The sequence below is a fragment of the Hylobates moloch genome, unplaced genomic scaffold, assembly GCF_009828535.3.
Source record: "Hylobates moloch isolate HMO894 unplaced genomic scaffold, HMol_V3 SCAFFOLD_14, whole genome shotgun sequence".
Classification (NCBI taxonomy): Eukaryota; Metazoa; Chordata; class Mammalia; order Primates; family Hylobatidae; genus Hylobates; species Hylobates moloch.
The window spans coordinates 17,138,597-17,163,998 of NW_026652289.1; the positions used below are offsets into that span (position 1 = coordinate 17,138,597).

General features: G+C 39.6%; 1 protein-coding gene across 1 annotated transcript in view; it reads left to right on the forward strand.

The window, feature by feature from the left end:
• The window catches only part of N6AMT1 (N-6 adenine-specific DNA methyltransferase 1), a 78,511-nt gene that overhangs the window by 15,998 nt on the left and 37,111 nt on the right, over positions 1–25,402 (forward strand). The window lies entirely within an intron of this gene.

Consider the following 25,402-nt stretch of genomic DNA (forward strand, 5'->3'; position numbering starts at 1 on the left):
GGTTGTACTGGATTAGGGTGGGCCCTAAATCCAGTATCACTTGTGTCCTTGTAAGAACAGGAAAATCTGAACACAGAAACAGAGACATAGGGCCATATGAAGACAGAGACAGAGGTTGGAGTGATGAGTCAACGAGTAAAGGAATGCCAGGGGTTGCTAGCGACTACCAGAGGCTAGAAGAGGCAGGCAAGGATTCTTCCTTCAAGCCTTCAGAGGGAGCATGGTCCAGCCCACACCTTTATTTCGGACACCTAGCCTCAAGAACTGTGAGAGAATGCGTTTGTTTTACAACAAACAGTTACCCAGTTGGTGGCACTGTTACAGTAGCTCTCAGAAATTAATACGCTGGGTACAAAATTAAAAGCATGATTAGGAATAGACATGGACACTGATATGGTTTGGATTTGTGTCCCCACTCAAATCTCATGTTGAATTTTAATCCCCTAGTATTGGAGGAGGGGCATGGTGAGAGGTGATTGGATCATGGGCGCAGACTTGCTCCTTGCTGTTCTCGTGATAGTGAGTTCTTAACGAGATCTGGTTGTTTAAAAGTGTGTAGCATTCCCTCTTCGCTCTCTTCCTCCTGCTCCAACCATGTGGACGTGCCTCCTTCCTCTTCGCCTTGTGCCATGATTTTAAACTTCCTGAGGCCTCCCCAGCCATGCTTCCTGTACAGCCTGTGGAACCGTGAGCCAATTAAACTTCTTTTCTTTACACAGTCTCAGGTAATTCTTTATAGCAATGCGAGAACAGACTAATACGACACAAAAGAATGATAAAGGTTTACACTTTACTAAAATTGTGTCCAGTAGATACAATTTTAAACTTTAATCCAACTAGGAAAATTGCTTCATACAATGTAAAATAAAGAAAAATACAAGAATAAATTTGCAAATTGATCATACAGGAGGATTTCAAATCGTCTGTCTCAATTAGTACTACATCAAGGAGACCAAAAAGGCAAAGAGGAGATTTGAAAAATAGCAGTGAGTTTGATATCATAGACTAATATAGAACTCTGAAACTAACAGTCAGGGAATGCATATTCTTTCTCAAGCACTCATGGGATGTTTACAAACATAATTACATATTAGACCAAAAGTAAGTCCCTATAAAATTCAAAGAATCAATATGATATAGCTAATCTTCTCTGACTATAAAGTGTTTAGGTTATAAATTGATAACAAAAATAAAATTTTAAAGTCCCCATACATTTACAAAATTTAAAACATGCTTCTGAACAATTCATATGTCAAGGAAGAAATAATGACATTTTAGGCTGGGCGTGATGGCTCACGCCTGTAATCCCAGCATTTTGGGAGGCTGAGGCAGGCAGATCACCTGAGGTCAGGAGTTTGTGACCAGCCTGGCCAACAGGATGAAACCCCATCTTTACTAAAAATAAAAAAATCAGCTGAGCATGGTGGCATGCACCTGTAATCCCATCTACTCGGGAGGTTGAGGCAGGAGAATTGCTTGAGCTTGAGAGGCTGATATGGCAGTGAGCTGAGATCATGCCATTTTACTCCAGCCTGGGCAACAAGAGCAAGACTCCGTCTCAAAAAAAAAAAGAAATGACATTTTGAAAATTACTGAACAGAGGGTGAACCCTAATATAAACTGTGAACTTTAGTTAGTAATAGTGTATCAATATTGGTTCATCAATTGTAACAGATGTACCACACTAATGCAAGATGCAAATAACTGGGGGGAACTGTGCTTGTGTTTGTGCAGTCAGGGAGAGGAGGTTTGTGCAAAGTCCGTACTTTTTTTTGTTTATTAACCTGTGTCTACAACAAAACTCTCTGTACTTCCATATCAGTTTTCCTGTAAAGCTAAAACTGTTCTAAAAAATATTTGAAAGGTCTTTTAGTATAAGAGAAAACCAAAACAAAGCAAACAAACAAAAAGGCAACAACATAATGATAAACAAAAAATTCAGGCTAGTGCTAACCGGTTGGATGAGAGGAGGTAAGGATGACTGGGAGAAAGGCTAGAGGAGAACCAGGCACCCAGATAAACAGCATAAAGGGACTGGCAGTGTTCCAGTTCCGAAGTTGGCCAGAGAGTTTCTTGGGTATACATTTTATTATTTTAAATTCATATGAACTGGGCCATGATCTTACAGTCTATGTCATTCTCATGTGCAGAGGTTCAACTGGTGTACCAAGTTCTTTATTAGTGACACACTAAAAATTTATTGCTTATGCATTTTATAATCTAATGTGCTTTGTCCAGGGCATAGAAAGTGTTCTGTTCCATTTAGTCATTCGGAGACTCAGGATCCCTCTGTTTTGTGCCACCATCACATTCAGCCTGTAACCTCTAAGTCAGCATGGATATGGAAAAAAGAGGAAGATCATGCATGAGGGATTTTTGAGCCAGTCCTGGAAGTAGCATAAGTGACTTCAAATTCCAGTGGCCAGGGCTCATTCAGATGGTTCCAATATAGTTGAACTGTATGCCCAAGAAGAAGAAGTGATTCTTATAATTCTTTCCCCTAAATAATTGTGTTAGACAAAACCTTGATAACAAAACCAGATAAGGGTTACATAAGAAAGGAAAGTGACAGGCCAACCACATTCACATAAAGGAAAAAAAGAATAAAACTTCAACAAACTAAATCTAGCAGTATATATAAAACAGATGATACACTATGACCAAGTTGAGTTTATCCCAGGAATGTACCCACGGTTTAATAGAAAAATCTATAAATTCCATCTACCATTCTAATAGGTTAAAGGGAAGAAAAATAACACATTATCACCTCAACAGATGTGGACGTACATTTGTTGAAATTCAATTCACTTGTCAAACTAGGAAGTGAAGGAACTTTCTTAACCCAACATGTTCTGTATACAAAAAAACTGTGGCAAATATTCTGAAAGTAGAAATACTGGAAGCATTCCCTATAAAAATCAGAAACGAGAAAATTGCCACCTATTACCACTCCTATTCAACATTTTCACTGGAAGTCCTAGCCAGCAAAATAAGAAAAGAAAAAAACAAATGAAAGGGAAAAGGATAGGAAAATATGAACAAAATTGTCATCGTTAACAGATGATATTATTTACCAAGAAAACATTTAAAAAACCACTGACTTATAATAAGAGGGCTCAGGAAAGTGGTTTTCTGTAATAACAATATTCAGAAGTCATTTGTATTTCTATACGTTAGTCCCCCAAAGCAGGAAAATGTATTTTAATAATACCACTAAAAATGATAAATAAGGCATCATGGAATAAATATAACGTGTACAGGACTAACATGCAATTTGATTAAAATACTTTTTTGTTTTTTGAGACAAGGTCTTGCTCTGTCACCCAGGCTGGAGTGCAGTGGCGTGAACTTGGCTCACTGTAACCTCCACCCCACAAGCTTAGGCAATCCTCTCACCTCAGCCTCTTGAGTTTCTGGGACCACAGGTGTGCACCACCACAACCAGCTAATTTTTCATATTTTTAGTAGAGATGGGGGTCTCACCATGTTGCCCGGGCTGGTCTTGAACGCCTGAGCTCAAGCGATCCTCCCACGTTGGCCTCCCAAAGTGCTGAGATTAGAGGCATGAGCCACCATGCACAGCCTAAAAGATATTTTAAATACCTAAGTAAATGGAAAATTATTTTATGTTTATGACTAGGAAGACTCACTGTTATAAAGATACCAATTGTTCCTATACTTAACAGTAAAATTCCAGTCAAAATCTCAAAAGTGTTTTTCTTAAAACCTGAACAAATGACCAAGAACAGCCTAGACACTCCTAGATAATAGGAGGAGCATGAGAGAGCTTGAACTACTCAGATGCCAAATACTTATTACTAAACAACAGTAATTAAGACAGTTTTATATTGACCCAAAGATAAATAAACTGAAACAGAATGGAAAGTCCATAAAGAAACATGTACATATATAGAAATGTGTATATGATGAAATGGAACTGCAGAACAAATGGAATAGTACTGTATAAGTGATTATACACAAAGGGAAACAATGAAATTAGATTCTTACCTCACACCATATACAAAAGTCCACTAAAATGGATTAAGTTGTAAATAAAAAGGTTGAATTTTAAATTTGGAAAAAATATAGGAGAATATTTTTATGACAATGGAATGGGAAAGTATCTATAAAATAAAAAAGAATCACAGACCTTAAAACACTGATAAATCCAGTTACAGTAAAGGGTTTTGTTCATCAAAAGGCATTATAAAGAAAATTGAGGCTGGGTGTGATGTAATCCCTGCACTGTGGGAGGCCAAGGAGGTCGGATCCAACTGGGCCCATCCATGTTGCCCCCATAAGACTTCAGGCAAGGGGAAACTGATGAAACATGCTGTTGCTCATGCTAATTGTTGTATTAATACTATGAGTAATAAAGTTCCTTGTCTCTGACCCAAAAGCCTTGTTTTTTTCTGCCAACAGTGAAACTGTGGCAGACTAATTTGGGTTGCAAGTGGAGTAAAATCTCAGATCCTTTACATTTCTCGACAATGCAGTGTGCTGCAATTTTCCCTTGTTAGAACTTCCTTTAGTTCTGCCTCACTGGAGCCAACAATTTTTCACTTGCCCTTGGTGATGGCACATTGGGATTTTTTTACAGATTATAAAAAGATTTTTATAAATGTCTCAAATTGAGTTTTCTGCTTAATATTTTTGTGCAACTTCTCCATGTTGATGAGTTATTCACTCATTTTCACTAATATATTCCACTATTCATTTATTCGTACTTTGGTCATTGAATTTTAGGTTGTTTCCAGTTTTCCCTATTATGAATAATGTTGCTATAAACATCTCTGTACATGTCTGTTGGTACTCTAGTCAATACCTAGAAGTGGAATTTCTAAATCATATGGTACAATTACATTTCATTTTACCTGATAATGCCAAATTGTTTTCCAGAAAGATGCCAGTTTACTTGCTGGTAGTGTATATGAGTTTCTGTAGCGCCATATCTTCACCAATATTTGGGACTGTTAGACTTCTTAGATTTTGCCAGTCTAGTAGGTCTAATATAATATTGATTTGTATTTTCCTAATGAATAATATGGTTGAAATTTTCATATGTTTATTAGCCATTATGTATTTTTGCTTTATTGTCATTTAAGCATTTTTGTATCAGATTTCTGTTGTCTTTTTACTTGTTGATCTGTAAGAACTAATTATTCGTATATTCTGGCTACTAATCTCTACATTTTGCAAACATTTTCTACTCAATCGTCTCAATTTTCTTTCTTTCCTTTTTTTGTTTTTTGAGACAGCATCTTGTTCTGTCACCCAGGCTGGAGTGCAGTAGCGCAATTTTGGCTCACTGAAACCTCTGCCTCCAGGTTTCAAGCAATTCTCATGCCTCAGCCTCCCAAGTAGCTAGGATTATAGGCATGTGCCATCACACAAGCCTCTGGAGTAGCTGGGACCACAGATGTGCACCATCACAACTGGCTAATTCTTGTATTTTGAGTAGAGAGGGGAGTTTCACCATGTGAAACTAATGCTTATTAGACTGTAGAGAAGAATGTGTGCTCCTTATTTATTTATTTTTTTGAGACAGAGTCTCACTCTATTACCCAGGCTGGAGTGCGGTGACATGGTCTTGGCTCACTGCAGCCTCTGCCTCCTGGGTTTAAGCAATTCTCCTGACTCAGCCTCCCGAGTAGCTAGGATCGCTCTGTTGCCCAGGCTGGAGTACAGTGTTGTGATCTCAGCTGTCTGCAGACTTGACCTCCCAGGCTTAAGTGATCCTCTCACCTCAGTTTCCCTAGTAGCTGGGATTACAGGTATGGGCCACTATGCCTGGCTAATTTTGTGTGTGTGTGTGTGTGTGTGTGTTTTTTTTTTCTGTAGAGACGGGGTTTTGCCATACCATGTTGCCCAGGCTGGTCTCCAGTTCCTGGACTCAAGCGATCCACCCCTGCCTTGGCCTTCCAAAGTGCTGGAAGTACAGGCATGAGCCATTGCGCCTGCCAAAACTTGGACTATTCTTACTGGCTAATAAAAGGACAGTGAACTGTGATTGTGCCACTGCTCTCTAGCCCGGGCGACAGAGTGAGACCCTGTTTCAAAACAGAAAAAAAAAGGACAACTTTAGAATTTTGGAAGCCTGAAACAGTGGGGATATGTGGCTACAGTTTGATGATAGAGGAACGCACAGGGAATTTTGGAGACTGTGAAGTTAATACATCCTAGAATTGATAATGGCTAAATTGAGTCTAGAAAGGAGAATGGGATTCAGGCAAGTGCAAAAGAGGTGAGAGGGCATTCAGCAGAGGGAAGAGTGCATGGAAAGGCCTAGAGGCTTCAGAGTCAGAGTCCAGCATATTCAGGGAGTTGCAAGTAGCTCAGTCTGGCTAGGTCCAGGGTTCAGGTGGAGGACTAGTTAAAGAGGAGTCTAGGATACAGCAGGAAACAGCATTCAGTGCTCACAAATTGTGGGAAAGGATGTAGTCTTTATTCTGAAGATGTGCTTCTAGAAGCAAGGAGTCAACAAAATCAAACGTGCTTTCAAAAGATCATTCTGGGCTGGGTGTGGTGGCTCACGCCTGTAATCCCAGAATGTTGGGAGGCCAAGGTGAGCAGATCGCTTGAGGCCAGGAGTCTGAGACCCAGCCTGGCCAATAGGGTGAAACCACATCTCTACTAAAAATACAAAAATTAGCCAGGCATTCTGGTGTGCACCTGTAATCTCAGCTACTCGGGAGGCTGAGGGAGGAGAATCACTTGAACCCAGGAGGCAGAGGCTGCAGTGAGTGGAGATTGTGCCACTGCACTCCAGCCTGGGCAAGAGAGCAAACTTCCATCTCGAAAACAAAAACAAAAACAAAAGCAAAACAAAAGAAAAACTAAAAGATCACTCTGGCTGTGGGGACTGGACCAGAGGCAGGTTAATCAGGAGATGGAGGACCCTCTTGAGACTGCTGTGGTTAAATGAAGAGATGGTAGTGGCCTGAACTGAGGTTAAGGCTGTGGGAATGGGAAGGGGGAACATATTTGCATAGGATAAGGAAGGGACAACGCTTGGTAACTGATTGAATACCTGTATCTATTGATTCTGTCTGTCTGTCTGTCTATCTATCTATCTATCTATCTATCTATCTATCTATCTATCTATCTACATCATCTATCTATATCTATCATCTATCTATATCTACCTATCATCTATCTATCTATCTATCTATCTATCTATCTATCTATCTATCTATCTATCTATCTATCTATCTATCTATCTATCTATCTATCTATCTATCTATCTATCTATCTATCTATATCTATCAGAGAGAGATAGGAGTCGAGGTGACTTGTGGGTTTTTAACTTGGGCAGCTGAGAGAATAATAGTGCCATTCCCAGGAATGGAAAACCAGAAGGAGGAAGCTTTGTGGAGGGAGAGTAAAATGGAATAGGGGGAAGATGATAAGGACAACATGGGGACAAGTTAGGACTGAAGTGAAACTTTTTAAGTGGACATGTCCAAATGTTTATGCATATGGGTCCGGGTTGAGGAGAGAGGAAATGAACTAGAGTTATTGAAATACGAGCTATTATCATATGAGGAGGGTTTGAAGTCATGTGATTGAATGAGCTCATCAAAGGACAGGCTTCGTGGGACAACAGTTTTCAGGAAAGATTAAGCTGCTGCCATGCTCTTTTAGGACATACATCTTAAATGCTAATGTAAGACGCATAGGGGTTAAATTAATACACTTTTTAAAGTGTCTGATATTTGAAGCTGTAAAAATCTTTTTAGCTATTTACCAAAGGTGTCTTTTGCTTTAGAAGGCCTTTGGTTTTATAGCTCTCTCTCTCTCATCTCTAGATTTATGCAAAAGGAGGTGGGTGGTTAAAGTTCTAGCTTGGGAGTGCCAGCTCTTATGTTGCCATAACTTATAATCCTTTCATCCAGCCAAGGGGAGGATTCTGTTCAAAAGGAACATTAAGACTGTTTCTGGGGGCCAGGCAAGGTGGCTCATGCCCGTAACCCAAGCACTTTGGGAGGCCAGGGTGGGTGGATCACTTCAGGTCAGAAGCTCTAGACTACCCTGGCCAACATGGTGAAACCCCGCCTCTACTAAAAAAATACAAAAAATTAGCCAGGCATGGTGGTACACACCTGTAGTCCCAGCTACTCAGGAGGCTGAGGCAGGAGAATTGCTTGAATCTGGGAGGTGGAGGTTGCAGTGAGCCAAGATAGTGCCACTGCACTCCAACCTGGGCGACAGAGCAAGACTCTGTCTCAAAAAATATATAAATTATAGAAAAGACTGTTTCTGGTGCCAGAGCAGCCAGTGTTCAGTGAGGCCAAGGAATAAGAACAGTTTCAATGGTCCTGATAATCTTACTCCGAAAAACAGAGAAATGACAGACAGTCTCTCCTTGGTGGTCTCTTAATCTGAAGTTTGTGGACTTCCAGAAACCTGGCCACCCTCTGTGTGTATATAAGGGCTTTTTCCTTCTAGAGAAAGTATGTCTAGCTTTGTTTAGGTTTTCACCAGTGTCTGTATCTCCTATAAGTTAACACCACTTAGCGTTTTTTCAAAGCCTTGTAGTAGAATAGAGTAAAACGGAACCTTGGTGTATTAGCTTTCTCTAGAGGGACAGAACTAATGGAATAGATACATATATATATAAAGGGGAGTTTATTAAGTATTAACTCACACAATCACAAGGTCCCACAATAAGCCGTCTGCAGGCTGAGGAGCAAGGAGAGCCAGTCCAAGTTCCAAAACTGAGGAACTAGGAGTCCCGTGTTCACGGGCAGGAAGCATCCAGCATGGGAGAAAGATATAGGCTGGAAGGCTAGGCCAGTCTCTCTTTTTACATTTTTCTGCCTGCTTATATTCTAGCCGTGCTGGCAACTGATTGGATTGTGCTCACCCAGATTAAAGGTGGATCTGCCTTTCCCAGCCCACTGACTCAAATGTTAATCTCCTTTGGCAACACCCTCAGAGACACACCCAGGATCAATCCTTTGTATCCTTCAATCCAAACAAGTTAACACTCAGTATTAACCATCGCAAATCCACCCCTTGTCAACTTGAGCCTATACACATCTGCTGAGATCACGCATAATCTTCAAATAAAGACAATAATAAGGTCATAATGACACCTAATTCAACTGTCCTTTGTACAACCAGAAACGCACCAATCCCCGACCCAAATACATAAGGTTAATAGTACTTAAATGCTGATGTGAAGTCAATAAATCTTATGTCACATGATAAAGGAGAAAGGAAATAAAATGAAGCTGTTTTCTTAGTACAAGTATGTGAATGCAAAAACATGTTTTTAACAAAAGGAGGAAATACTCATGACAATTACAGTCCTTCTTTCTGCAGTTGGTCATGTGGTCGTAGCTGGTACTGATGACTACCTTCTTCTACTACTCATACTGTATTCCCTTTGCCTTCAGCAAGCATCTCAGCAGGTTGTGGTTTTTTTCCTGGTAGAGTGACCCAAACCTTTATTCCTGAAGGGTCTGGGTCATTTGTAGTCCTGCCTGGATTGGGCTGTTGTAGTTTCCTGCTGACCTTAATCACAGGGCATTGTAATACTAAGAGACACCCTAATTAATCTCCTGTATTCCATGCAAACTCTTCGTTACCTCCTTTGTGAAGTAGTAGACTGATTTCATCTTGAAAGTCCAGGTCAGTCACCCCATCCAACACTGTAACTCCCTTCTTAGCGTGTTGACTTGAAGGTAGGAGGAGCCCAAAGTGTCCAGGTGGCAATCTTAACTTCCAGTTTAATGGAATTGTTGTGTCTCCTGGTGGCAGCATTCCTCGCTCTGCAACTAAGACGGAACCTAAATTTGGTTACTTTTTTTTCTATATGGAGAGCTGGGGGAGGGGGATGTGAGCCTGAGGTTTCCACACTCTGGTCTGGTGTGCTGAGGGCAGCTGCTGCTTCTCCTTCCAGCATCCATGGGAGTCCAGCCATTCAGAATTCTCCACAGTACACCTGAGGTCCCCATAAGTATCAGAGATAAATAACCACAAATATGAGGGTACCATAGATGAGAGATGAAAATATCAGACAAAAATTAGAGCACAAACCCAGTGGAAGAGAATTGTTAGAAGAGCAGAAGAATGGCTGAATTGAAAAAAAGTAACTGCACTTAAGGCAGCAGATAAAAGACTTCTTTGACTTTAACACCACGATTTCTCAAATAACTCAGTAGATACATTTAAGGATGGTGATTATTGACATCTGAATTGGTAAACTAGATGACCAGGTGCAAGGAAAAGCTCAAAGCACAAATGAAAATGTAGGCAACTTGAATGCAAGATTTGAGGATCCCTACCATAAAAATAATTGGAGATTCTTAAGGAAAAAAAAGAGCAGATGGAAGATAGGCAATCATTAAGCAAATACTAAAAAACAATTTATCTAAGGTAAATACAGTTTTGAGACTAGAGTGTAAGAGCTTTCCAAGTTGCAGGCTTTACTGTTGAGAAGACATAAACACCAGATATGTCCTGAGGGAATCCTGGAACTTTAATAATGAAGATAATATTATAGGCTTCTAGGTAGAAATAACAACCAACCAACAAAGGAAAATATGAACAAAGCATTGGGCAATGGAATCCTCTGTTATTTTTTAATTAATTTACTGAAAGCTGGCTGATAGTGAAATAGCATCAATTAAAGAATTGGAACCCAAAGTCTCCTCAAATAAGATAATCGACCTGTCAGAGTGACAGAGAGATATGTGAGGATAAATAAAAATTCAGAGTATATCGGCCATGTACCCCTTTTATTTTATTTTGTTTTGTTGTTACGTTTTAGAGAGTTGCTCAGACACCCAGGCTGGAGTCAGTGGTGTGATCGTACCTCCCTGTGACATTGAACTCCTGGCATGGTCCCTTTTAAAAAATTTCTTGAGAAAATACTCTAACTGAGCAATAAATGAACCACAGCAGAAACCTTAGGATGGAGAAAATAAAGAGGCAAGGCAACAAGGCCACAGTGGTGAGCAGCGATACTTGTCCTTCCCTCCCTCCCTCCCTCCCTCCCTCCTTCCTTCCTTCCTTCCTTCCTTCCTTCCTTCTTTCCTTCCTCCCTCCCTCCCTCCCTCCCTCCCTCCTTCCTGTTTTCATCTATACATCTATCTGTATAAGAACATAGTATGTCAAAATGTGATTCATAAGGAAGTCTCTTGAAACAGGAAAGATAAGACATTTCTAAAATGTACTACCCAAATTGAGAAATCTTAGGAGCTGGTGATTGTAGTAACAATGGAAAGTAGAAGCATCCCAAGGTTATAACTGGTGCAGAGAATGAAGTTGGGGAGGAGAGAGGAGAAGTGAAGGTAGTCTATGGGCTTCAACTTATTGGGGTTAAGGAAGAAGTAGAGGTGAAGTAGGGCATACTGATGGGGGAAAAGAGTGGTTAGGGACATAGTTGACAGATTGTAGACTAGGGTACAAACAAATCATAGCTATTTTCTATGTACAAGAAAATAAAACCTCGCGTAAGCAGTGTTAACAGCTTAAATTGAGAATTGAGCGAAGAGATAAGAGACATATTCAAATAAAAAGAAAGGAGCATGTGGTTGGACCTTGCAGCTGTTTTGTTGTTCAGTCACATAAAGATAAGACCAAGGATAGAAGATCTTTATTGTAGGATTGTAGGCTAAGTGGGTCAGCATGACCTATGAAACAAGAGGCCTGTTCCTGTTGAAAAATCAAAGCCAACTACAACACCTGACACAATCTGGATACTGTTTGTATGAACAGTGGACTGTGTGGACCCTGTTCTGAGAACATATGTAGCTTTGTGACGTAAGTGTTAAACAGTAGAAAGATTTAACAGAGAGAGTAGATTTAACATAGAGAGTAGCTCATATAATCTCTTTCCCTAAAGAAGGGAAATCTTTGGTTATTCTTAATAAGACCCAGAACATCTATGTTCTGACAGGATTGCAATTAATTTTACATAACAAATGGCAATATTAATAACAGACAAGGTTAAATGTAAGGTTAAATGCACTGAAGAGGCATGTTATATAATAATGAAAGAACAGTTTATGAAGAGTATATTACATTTATAAATCTGTATTAAATGACACAGCAGCTAACTACATGAGGAAAAAATTTGGGAAAATAAAACTATCACGAGAGACAAATTATTTCTCTTTCAAAATTACACAGGTCTAGTTAAAAACAAGCAAAAAAACTTATACAGAAAAGAAGCATACAATCAATAAACTTTATTTAATAGATGTACATTAAACCTTACATCCTTTCAACGAAGAATCTTTCTTGTATATGTTCATTGAACATTTACAAAATAGGTTTTGTACGTGTATGGTGCTTGGTTTCAGGAAAACCTCTACAATTTTAAGGTAGAAATTTTGTAGTTTATGTTTTTTTTTTGGATCAAATTCAATAAAATTAAAGAACAAATTCAATAAAATAAAGAAGTTTATACAAATTTGCTAAAAAGTTTAATCTCCTTGGAAATTAATAAGCATACTTCTAGGTAACTCTTCGAGCAAAACAAATTTAAAAGGGAAACTATAAACTATGTGTAAAACACATGGTCATCTTGGGCAATCTCCAGCCTGCTGCTGCTGCTGGCTGGCTGCAATTCCAAACCAGTGGGTCTTAGCTTGTGAGGTGCTGTGGGAGTGGGGCCCACTGAATGATGCCACTTGGCTCCCTGGCTTCAGCCACTTTCCTAGGGGAATGAACGGATCTCCTGCCTCACTGGAATTCCCGGGGCTGGAGTATGCAAAAACTCCTGTGTCTCCATGCATGCCTGAGCAGCTGCTGGGAGTCCGCCCAGCTCAGTGCTTCAGACCCAAAACCCTAGTAGCATGGGCTCACGAGGGGATTTCCTGATATGCAGGATGCAAAGATCCATGAGAAAAGTATGGTTTCCTTGGCAGGGTTGCACAATCACTCACCGCATCCCTTGGATGGGGTTGGGGGATCCCTGGCTCTGTGCTGCTCCTGTGTGGACTGTCGCCTAACCCTGCTTTTCCTCACTCATTGTGGGTTGTGCCAATTGCCTAGTCAGTCATAATTTGAGAACCTGGATACCTCAATTGAAGGTATAGAATTTACTTGATATTTTCATTCTTCTCTGTGAGAGGTACAGACTGCAGCTGCTTCTAATTGGCCATCTTGGACCACCAGATTTTTCATTCATCAAATGGATTTTATCAAGCCAAAATAACCTTAATTCTTCTTCTTCTTCTTCTTCTTCTTCTTTTTTTTTTGAGATGGAGTCTTGCTCTTCAATCCAGGCTGGAGTGCAGTGGCACAATTTCAGCTCACTGCAACCTCTGCCTCCCAGGTTGAAGCAATTCTCCTGCTTCAGCCTCCCAAGTAGCTGGAATTACAGGAACCTGCCACCACTCCTGGCTAATTTTTGTATTTTTTAGTAGAGATGGGGTTTCACCGTGTTGGCCAGGCTGGTCTCAAATTCCTGCTCTCAAGTGATCCACCCTCCTTGGCCTCCCAAAGTGCTGGGATTACAGGCACGAGCTACTGTGTCCAGCCCAAAATAATTTTTAAAAAAGCTGCCAAAGGTGTCCAACAAATAAAACAATATATCACTCTAACAAAGGAATATAGAGGATAATTCTTAATACATTTTATCTAATAATATCTGCAATGTATTTTAAAAACACATTTTTTGTCTTCTGCTAGTTTGGTTCTGTCTTGTTTCTCCAGCTCCTGTAGGTGTAATGTTAGGTTGTTAATTTGAGGTCTTTCTAATTTTTTGATGTGGGTGGTTAGCACTATTAACTTCCCTCTTAACACTGCTTTAGCTGTGTCCCGGAGATTCTGGTATATTGTATGTTTGTTTTCATTAGTTTCAAAGAATTTCTTGATTTCTGCCTTAATTTCATTGCTTACCCAAAAGCCATTCAGAAGTAGGTTGTTTAATTTCCATGTAATTGCATGGTTTTATATGATTTTCTTAGTACTGATTTCTATTTTCATTGGACTGTGGTCTGAGAGTGTGTTTGATGTAATTTTATTTTCAATTTTTTGAATTTGCTGAGGGTTGTTTTCTGATTGTGTGGTCTATTTTAGAGTATGTGCCATGTGCAAATGAGAAGAATGTATATTCTGTTGTTTTAGGGTGGAAGAGTTCTATTAGGCCCATTTGGTCAAGTGTTGAGTTCAGGTCCCAACACTTGTAATTAATATCTCTGTTAGTTTTCTACCTTAATGGTCTGGCTAATACTGTCAGTAGGGTATAGAAGTCTATTATTGTGTGGGAGTCTAAGTCTCTTTGAAGGTCTCTAAGAACTTGCTTTATAATCTGCGTGCTCCTGTGTTGGATGCATGTATATTTAGGACAGTTAGCTCTTCTTGTTGACTTCAATCCTTTACCCTTACGTAATTCTTTTCTTTGTCTCTTTAGAATGTTGTTGGTTTAAAGACTGTTTTGTCTGAAATTAGAATAGCAACCCCTGCTTTTTTTTTTACTGTTTGCTTGGTATATTTTTCTCCATCTCTTTTCTTTGAGCCTACAGGTGTCATTATATAAGAAATAGTCTCTGGAAGACAGCATACAGTTGGGTCTGCTTCTTTATTAATCTTGCCACTTTATGCCTTTTAATTGAGGCATTTAGCCCATTTACATTCAAGATTAGTGTTGGTATGTGTGAATTTGTTGCTGTCATAATGTCGTTAGCTAGTTATTATGCAGACTTGATGGTGTGGCTGCTTTATAGTGTCAATGATTGTAATGGTTAATACTGAGTGTCAACTTGATTGGATTGAAGGATACAAAGTATTATTTCTGGATGTGTCTGTGAGGGTGTTGCCAAAGGAGATTAACAGTCAGTGGACTGAGAAAGGCAGGCCCAGCTGCAATCCGGGTGGGCACAATCTAATCAGCTGTCAGTGTGACTAGAATATACGCAGGCAGAAAAATGTGAAAAGAGAAACTGGCCTAGCCTCCCAGCCTACATCTTTCACCTGTGCTGGTTGCTTCCTGCTCTCCAACATTGGACTCCAGGTTCTTCAGTTTTGGAACTCGGATTGGCTCTCCTTGCTCCTCAGCCTGCAGATGGCTTATTGTGGGACCTTATGATTGTGAGTTAATACTCAGTAAATCCCCTTTATACATCTCTATCTCTATCTCTGTGTATATCTATAGATACAGATATATAGATATATCTATTCCATTCTGTCCCTCTAGAGAACCCTGACTAATACAGATTTTGGTACCAGGAGTGGTTCTAGAGGAACAAAATATTAAGGTTGGAGTTCTTTCATTGGTTTTAGGGTTTCTGGACTTGGCTGCTTAATATGATTAGACCCAAAAATGTTAAGGACTCTACTTCTAATAGTATGGAGAACACTTATAATCCTTGGCATGAACTGTATAGAAAGTTATGCAAGATCAATGCATTTGACATTCCTGATTCATCAGTCATGAGAGGCAAGGAACTTAGTGGCTCTATATGTAATACCTTTGATCATATGTGGGGAACCAAGGAAAATAATGAAGCTGGTTGGTTGCTCCTAAGTTTGGTGGACAAAATGATGAAAAAAAATTATGAACTCAGGGATTCTGTCTCCTGGCTTCAGAAGCAGATACTGAGCCTCAAATCTGCTAAGATAGCCCTGAGTGAGAGTCTTATCTCCTGTCAAGAAAGAGCTGAAATTGTGGAAAAACAGACACAAGCTCTTATCATGTACATGGCTGACCTGCAGTGAAAGGTGCATGTACAGCCTTGCTAGGTGTCTACTGTTAAAGTGAGGGCCTTGATTGGAAAATAATGGTACCCTGCAACTTGGAATGGGGATGTGTGAGAGGACCCTGATGAAGCTGGGGACATTGAGCTTGTAAACTCTGATAAACCTTTTATCGCCTGAAGAAATAGCTTCCTCAACTCCAATAGTGGCAACATCCCCTCCCCAACCCATGCTGCTCTCAGCCTTTCCACGTTTGTCTGAGGAGATAAACCCTACGTTGTCTGAGGCAACAGTGATGGCCTCCCCTGAGGCAGTTGCCAGGCAAGATAATGTTGATTCTCCTTAGGAGCCACCCCCAACACTCCTGTTTGCTTGTAGATCTGTAACTAGTCTAAAGTCCCAGTAGGCGCTTAGAGGTGAGGATGAGAGTGTGACCCATGAGGGGGTGCACTACACCTGAAAATAACGGCTTGAGTTTTCTAATTTATATAAACAGAAATCTGAACAATGGTCATGGGAACGGACATTAAGGGTGTGGGATAATTGTGGAAAAAACATAGAGTTGGATCAGGCTGAATTTATTGATTTGGGCCCACTAAGCAGGGATTCTGCATTTTATGTTGTAGCTTGGGGAGTTAAAAGAGGTTCTAATAGTTTATTTGCTTGGTTAGCTGAAATATGGATTGAAAGATGGCCCACTGTGAGCGAGCTGGAAATGCCTGATCTTCCTTGGTTTAATGTAAAGAAAGGGATCCAAAGGCTTAGGGAGATTGGGATGCTGGAGTGGATTAGTCACTTTAGACCTACTCATCCCAGCTGGGAGGGTCCAGAAGATATATCCTTGACCAATACTTTGTGAAATAGATTTGTGAGGGCACACCTGCCATCTTTGAAAGCTCTGTGATTGCTCGTCTCTATATGCCAGATCTAACAGTGGAAACTGCAGTCATTCAACTGCAAAATTTAAATGCAATGGGAAAAATTGGATCCCGAGGTGGCAGGGGCCAGGTGGCAGCACTCAACCATCAAAGGCAAGGTGGGTGTAGCTACCAGAATGGACAGCAGAGGCAAAGTCGCAATCAGAATAGTGTGACTTATGTAGAGCTCTGACATTGGCTAATTAATCATGGTGTTCCTGGAAGTTAAATTGATAGGAAGCCTACTGCATTCTTACTTAATTTATATAAGCAGAGAACTTTCAGATCGAGTAGACAAAAGACTAATCTAAATTACAAATACAGAGAATCATGGCCCCTCAATCAATTTCAATACTTGAACCAGTTTACAGACCTAGAACCCCTTGAATGAAGCAGAGGTCGAGTCTTTTTGTGGAAGGACCCCGCTACACTGCTGACAATTTATGCTGTTAATTCTCTCTCCAGTCATTTCCCAAGGAGACCTCTAGCTTCTACCAGGGTAACTGTGGACTGAGGAAATGGAAATGATCAGACATTTCAGGGACTACTAGACACTGGCTCTGAGCTGACATTGACTCCAGGGGACACAAAATGTCATTGTCGTTCTCCAGTTAAAGTAGGGGCTTATGGAGATCAGGTAATTAATGAAGTTTTAGCCCAGGTCTGACTTAAAGTGGGTCCAGTGGGTCCCTGGACTCATCCTGTGTTCATTTCCCCAGTGCCAGAATTCATAATTGGCATAGACATACTTAGCACCTGGCAGAACCCACACATTGGCTCCCTGACTGATAGGGTGAGGGCTATTATGGTGGAAAAGGCCAAATGGAAGTCATTAGAGCTGCTTCTATCTAGAAAAATAGTAAATCAAAAACAATATCTCATCCCTGGAGGGATTGCAGAGATTAGTGCCACCATCAAGCACTTGAAAGATGCAGGGATGGTGATCCCCACCACATCCCCTTTCAACTCTCCCATTGGGACTGTACAGAAGACAGATGGATCTTGGACAATGACAGTGGATTATCATAAACTTAACCAAGTGGTGACTACAAGTGAAGCTGCTGTACCAGATGTGGTTTCATTGCTTGAGCAAATTAACACATCTCGTGGTACCTGGCATGCAGCCACTGACTTGGCAAATAACTTTTTCTCCATTCCTGTCCGTAAGGCCAACCAGAAGCAATTTCCCTTCAGCTGGCAAGGCCAGCAATATACCTTTACTGTCCTACATCAGGGTGTATTAGCTCTCTGACTTTGTGTTACTGTCTTATTTGGAGAGACCTTGATCACTTTTCCCTTCCATAAGATATAACACTGGTCTATTACATTGATGACATTGTGCTGATTGGATCCAGTGAGTGAGAAGTAGTGAACACACTGGACTTATTGGTGAGACATTTGCATGCCAGAGGATGGAAAATAAATCCAACTAAAATTTAGGGACTTTCTACCTCAGCAAAATTTCTAAGGGTTCAGTGATGTGGGGCCTGTCGAGATATTCCTTCTAAGGTAAAAGATAAGTTGCTGCATTTGGCCCTTCCAACAACCAAGAAAAAGGCACAACTCCTAGTGGGCCTATTTGGATTTTGAAGGCAACACATCCCTTATTTAAGTGTGTTACTCTGGCTGATTTATCCAGTGACCTGACAGGCTGCCATTTTTCAGTGGGGTCCAGAACAAGAGAAGGCTCTGCAACAGGTCCAGGCTGCTGTGCAAGCTGTTCTTACACTTGGGCCATATGACCCATCAGATCCGATGGTGCTTGAGGTGTCAGTGGCAGATAGGGATGCTATTTGGAGCCTTTGGCAGGCCCCTGTAGGTGAAACACAGTGGTGGCCTCTAGGATTTGGAGTAAGGCCCTGCCATCTTCTGCAGATAACTACTCTCCTTTTGAGAAACAGTTCTTGGCCTGTTACTGGGCTTTGGTAGAAACTGAATGTTAGATTATGGGTCATCAAGTCACCATGCAACCTGAACTGTCTATCATGAACTGGGTATTTTCTGACCCATCTAGCCATAGGTGGGGTGTGCACAGCATCATTCCATTATCAAATGGAAGTGGTATATATGCCTCTGGGCTCGAGCAGGTCCACAGGGCACAAGTAAGTTACATGAGGAAGTGGCTTAAATGCCCATGGTCTCCACTCCTGCCACCCTTCCTTCTCTCCCTTTCTCTTCCCCAGCCTGCACCGATAGCTTCATGGGAAGTTCATTATAATCAATTGATAGAGGAAGAGAAGATAAGGGCCTGGTTAATAAACTCCCCTTAGTAAACTCCCTTTTATATACACATCTATCCTATTAGTTCTGTCCCTCTAGAGAACCCTAACACAATGGTCTATATACTTAAGTGTGTTTTTGTAGTGGCCAGTAATGGTCTTTTGTTCCAATATTTAGCACTCCCTTAAGGACCTTTTGTAAGGCAGGTCTGGTGGTAAGAAATTACCTTAGCATTTGCTTGTTTGAAAAGGAGTTTATTTCCCCTTCACTTATGAAGCTTAGTTTGGCTCCATGTAAAATTCTTGGTTGGAATTTCTTTTCCTTAAGAATGCTGATCACGCCTGTAATCCCAGCACTTTGGGAGGCTGAGGCAGTTGGATCACGAGGTCAGGAGATAGAGACTATCCTGGCTAATATGGTGAAACCCCATCTCTACTAAAAATACAGAAAATTAGCCGGGTGCGGTGGTGGGCGCCTGTAGTCCCAGCTACTCGAGAGACTGAGGCAGGAGAATGGCGTGAACCCAGGAGGCAGAGCTTGCAGTGAGCCGAGATTGCGCCACTGCACTCCAGCCTGGGCGACAGAGCGAGACTCCATCTCAAAAAAAAAAAAAAAAAAAAAAAGTATGCTGAATATAGGTATCCCGTCTCTTCTGGCTTGTGGGGTTGCTGCTGAAAAGCTGGCTGTTCACCTGACAGGATTTCCTTTGTAGGTGACCTGCCCTTCTCTCTAGCTGTCTTTAACATTTTTTCTTTCATTTTGACCTTGAAGAATTTGATGACTACATGTCCTGGGGATCATTGTCTTGCATAGTATCTCACAGGGGTTCTGTGCCTTTCCTTAATTTGAGTGTTTCCTCTCTAATTCGGTTAGGAAAATTTTCATAGATGATATCCTTGAATATGTTTTCCAAGTTGCTTGCTTTCTCTCTTTCTCAGGGATGCCAATGAGTCATAGATTTGGTCCCTTTACATAATCCCATATTTCTGGGAGGTTTTATTCATTCTTCTTTATTGTTTCTTTATTTTTGTCTAAGTAATTTTGGAGAACTGGTCTTCAATATCTGAGATTCTTTCATCAGCTTGTTTTATTCTGCTGTCAGTACTTACTATTGTATTATGACATTCTTGAAGTGAGTTTTTCAGCTGTATCAGATCCGTTTCTTTTTTTCTTAAAATGGCCATTTCATGTTTTATCTCTCGTATCATTTTGTTGAATTCCTCAGATTCCTTGGATTGGATTTTGACTGTCTCCTGGATGTCGATGATCTTTGTTCCTAACCATATTTTGAATTATATTTCTGTCAACCATTTAAGCCTGGTTAAGAATCACTGCTGCTAGGGAACTAGTGCAGACATTTGGAGGTGAGAACACACTCCGGCTTTTTGAGTTTCCCGAGTTCATACTCTGATTCTTTCTCATCTGTGTGGCCTGATGTTCCTTCAGTCTTTGAAGTTGATGTCCTTTGGATGAGGTTTTTTTTTTTCTTTTATCTTTGTTGATGCTCTGGGAGTTTGATTGTGGTATAATGTGGGTTCAGCTGACTGGGTTTTTTTTTTTTTTCTGGAAGATACCAGGGAGCCAAACCTCAGCTCATCACTCCTGGTCTGCATACTGTAACTCTGGGGGGCTGGTACTGGGCCCCTGGCTTTTGTTCTCTGGCCCCTCAAAGTTAGGAACCTTCTGTACTGGGGGGGCTGAGGTCTTCCCAGTCCACTGGCCACAACACTCTGATGGGTGGTTGTGGCCAAAGCACGTTGTCAGGGTGGCGGCTGTAGGATCTGTGCTAACTCACACATGCCAGCAGCTGGGGCAGCACAGTGGGGTGCATGCATGTCAGTGGGGTACTGGCGGGAGTGGGGCTGCAGAGTTCCTGCGTGCACTCGTACCAGTGGCACAGTGCAGGCAGGGGCAGGGTTGCTGGTGTCTGTGCTTGCACTCACACTGGCAGTGACCAGAGTGGGGTGCTGATGGGTGTGAGACTGCTGGCCTCCATGTGTGTATTCATAGTTGGTGGTGGCGGCACAGCAGTGGGTGGAAAAATGCATTTCACAGAGCGGGTTTTTCTTTTAGATTTTCAGTTGTTGAGTATTAGGAAATTTTATAAACATAATCTATTATAACAACACATTAAAAGAAAACTAATTTTATCAATAGATGCCTAAAGGAGTTTGAAAGAAATGAATCGTTTCTAATAACATTGCTAAGTAAAAGAGAATAAATAAAATTAGAAAACATAAAGCCATTCAGAAAATACTTTAAATTTTAAAATGCTAAAACTATTTTAATTAAATTAATTACTAGAGGAGGACACTCATTATCATTCTATTTAACATTACCTCAGAAGGGCTACTGAATGTAGTAAGATAAGAAAATTTAAAAAGACTGATGTAAACTTACAAAAAAGAGATCAAATGATCTCTTTTTGTTGATAATATTGTGTGCCTAGAAAATTCAAGAAACCATGGTAAATATTACTAGATTTAAAAATAAGAATTTTCTACAGTGAGAATTACAAAACATGGCTAAAAGAAATCAGAGACCACATGAACAAATGAAAAAACATTCCATGCTCATGGATAGGAAGAATCAGTATTGTAAAATGGCCATAATACTGAAAGCAATTTATAGAATGAGTGCTATTCCTGTCAAACTATCAATGACATTTTCCACAGAATTGGAAAAGACTGTTCTAAAATTCATTTGGAACCAAAAAAGAGCTCGAATAGCCAAAGCAATCCTAAGCAAAAAGAACAAAGCTGGAGGCATCACACCACCTGACTTCAAACTGTACTATAAGGCTACAGTAACTGAGACAGCATAGTACTAGTACAAAAGCATACACACAGACCAATGGAACAGGTTAGAGAACCCAGAAATAAAGCTTCACATCCACGACTATCTGATCTTTGACCAAGTCAACAGTAGCATGCAATGGGGAAAGGACTGTCTCTCTTCTGTAAATGGTGCTGGGATAACTGGCTAGCCACATACAGAAAACTGAAACTGGACTCCTACATTTTACCATACACAAAAATCAAGTCAAGGTGGATTAAAGACTTAAATGTAAAACCTAAAACTATAAAAATCCTAGAAGAAAATCTAGGAAATAGCATTTTGCACATTGGCCATGGCAAAGTCTTCATGATGAAGACGCCAAAAGCAATTGCAACAAAAACAAAAATTGATAACTGGGGCCTAATTAAATGAAAGAGCGTCTGCACAGCAAAAGAAACTATTAACAGAGTAAACAAACAACCTACTTAATAGGAGAAAATATTTGCAAACTATGCATCTGAAAAATATCTAATATCCAGAATTTACAAGGAAATTAAATTAACGAGCAAAAAGCAAACAACTTTGTTAAAAGGTGGATAAAGAACATGAACAGACACTTTTCAGAAGAAGACATAACCATGGCCAAAACGCATATGAAAATATGCTCAACATTGCTAATCATTAGGGAAATGCCAATCAAAATCACAATGACATGCCATCTCGCATCAGGCAGAATGGCTATTATTAAATGTTAAGAAATAAATGATGCTGGTGAGGTTGCAGAGAAAAGGGAATGCTTATACATTGCTGGTGGGAATATAAATTAATTCAGCCACTGTGGAAAGCAGTTTGAAGATTTCTCAAAGAACTTAAACAGAAATACGAATCCCATTCCTGGTTATATACCTAAAGTAATATAAATTGTTTAGCCATAAAAATACATGCTTACATATATTCATCACAGCATTATTCACAATAGCAAAGACATGGAATAAACCTAGATGCCAGTCAATGGTGGACTTGATGAAGAAAATGTGGTACATATATACCACAGAATACTACACAGCCATAAAAACGAACAAGATAATGTTCTTTGCAGCAACATGCACGGAGTTGGAGGCCGTTATTCTAAGTGAACTAATGCAGGAACAGAAAAACAAATGCCACATACTCTTGCTTATAAGTGGGAGCTAACGTTGAGTACACATGGACACAAGGAGGGGAACAACAGACACTGGAGCTTACTTGAGGGTAGATGGTGGGAGGAGGCCAAGGATTGAAAAATTACCTATCAGATGCTATGTGCTTATTACTGGGTTATGAAATAATCTGTATACCAAACCCCTGCAACACACAATTTACCTGTATAACAAATCTGCACATGTACCCCTGAACCTAAAATAAAGGTTAAAAAAATTGACAAAGGGCATGAACAGACACTTCTTAAAAGAATACATACATGTGGCCAACAAACATATGAAAAAATACTCAATATTACTAATCATTAGGGAAATGCAAATTGAAACCCCAGCAAGATACCATCTCGCACTAGTTAGAATGGCTATTGTTAAAAAGTCAAAAAACAACAGATGCTGGCAAGGTTGCGGAGAAAAGGAACACTTATATATTGCTGGTGGGAATGTAAATTAGTTCAGCCATTGTGGAAAGTAATGTGCAGATTTCTCAAAGAATTTGAAATAGAACCACCAGTTGACCTAGCAATCCCATTACTGGATATATATCCAAAGGAATAGAAATCATTTCTACCATAAAGGCACATGAATGCATATGTTCATTGCAGCACTTTTCACAATAGCAAAGACATGGAATCAACCTAGACGCCCATCAGTGGTAGACTGGATAAAGAAAATGTGGCACATGTACACCATGGAATACTGTGCAGCCATAAAAAAGAATAAGATTATGTTCTTCGCAGCAACATGGATGGAGCTGGAGGCCATTATCTGAAGCAAACTAATGTAAGGACAGAAAACTAAATACCATGTATTCTCACTTATAAGTGGGAGCTAAACATTGAGTACACATGGACACAAAGAAGGGAACAATAAACACTGGGCCTACTTGAGGGCAGAGGGTGGGAGGAGGGTTTGGATTGTAAAACTACCTATTGGGTATTATGCTGACTATCTGGGTGACAAAATTATGTATACATGAAACCCCCATGACACACAATTTACCCATGTAACAAATCTGCACACTTACCCCTTGAACTTAAAATGAAAACTTTAAAGAAAAGAAAGAGAATTTGGTAAGGAGATGAATAGAAGATAAAATTTTAAAAAGCATTAGTTTACCTCTGTGTTAACAAAATACTTAGAAATAGAAGTGAGAAAAAAATTTCTACTTACAATTATTGGAAAAATATAAAATACTTAGGAATAAATCAAACAAGAAAAGAAACTGCATAAAGAAAAATATAAAATCTTACTGAAAGAAAATAAGATTTGAACAAATGGAAAGGCATATCACGTTGAATATAAATACTTAATAAGAGAAGCATTAAATACACACACCTAGTAAGTGTATAAATATAAGGCAGTAAAATTAGAATTGGCATTCTTTGGAGGTATGATTGGCCAAAGAAGATTAAAGTTTATACTGAAGAATAAATGCTTCAGAATAGCTAAGAAAATATGCAAAGGGGGGAATAGTGAGAGGTGTTGTCTTACTGGATATTAGTATAAATAATAAAACTGCATCATAATCATGTGGTTGGGAAAGGAATAAAAATGGCAGAAATAGAACCCAGTATAGATGAGTTTAATATATTTCCAAAGTAGTAGTTCATTTTAGTGTGAAATGAGTCAATTATTTGATAAATGATGTTTAGACAATTGATTATCCATCTGGAAGAAAAGAAAAGAGGATCACCATTTTATTCTACCTTTAAATATTATTTCCAGATGGCTAAGAAGCTTACATGGTCAAAATAAAATTGTAAAAGCCTTGCAAGAAGATCTAGAAAATTGAATGTATAAAAATGTATGAACTGAGAGCATCTTTTCCAGAAGCTATAAAAGATAGACATATCTGAACCTTGACGTCATAAAGGATATCATAAATAAAACAATAGACAGACATTCAGTTTTCAACAAACATTTGTAACTGATTTTTTCAAATAGCTGAACATTTGGCCAAAAGTAACACAATTCAATTAAAAAATGGGCAAAGAATTATGAATCCATATGTCCAAAAAATATATAGAATGATTCTCAAGTTTGTTACTAATACGGAAAATGCAAATTAAAGTAAAAGAAAGTGTAATTTTACATCAATCAGATGACAAAAATTGAAGAGTTATAATATTACTGGTGTTGATTTAGGGAAAGGATTAGTCTCATGGCTGGGAAAAATATGAGGTGTTATAGGTTTTGGGGAAGCCATTTGCCAACATCTATTAAATTTTAAAATATATGTGTGCTTCTTGGCCCAGCAATTCCAGTTCTTGGACTCTATTCCACAGAAAGATATTCACATGTAAGGCCATGTGTTTGTAGTGGCAAAAATGTCATTAAAAATAATGATTAGTGCTATACCTATTGACCTATAGTGATTTCCACAAGGTATTCCACACAAAAGTTTGAGGAGACAAGATATAGAAATTGTAGGATCCCTTTTTGTAGAATAAACAATAATACTTATATATGTAGACTTACATCACATTTCTATATGAGATTGCATGGTGAGGGAGAGAAGTATGGAATTAGGCTAATATGAAGAGTGGAGAAAAAAGCAGATGGATAGTTTCTCCGCTTTGAAAGAATGACCATCAGCCACTGTTGAGGATATTTAAAATCAGATGGTATTGACTG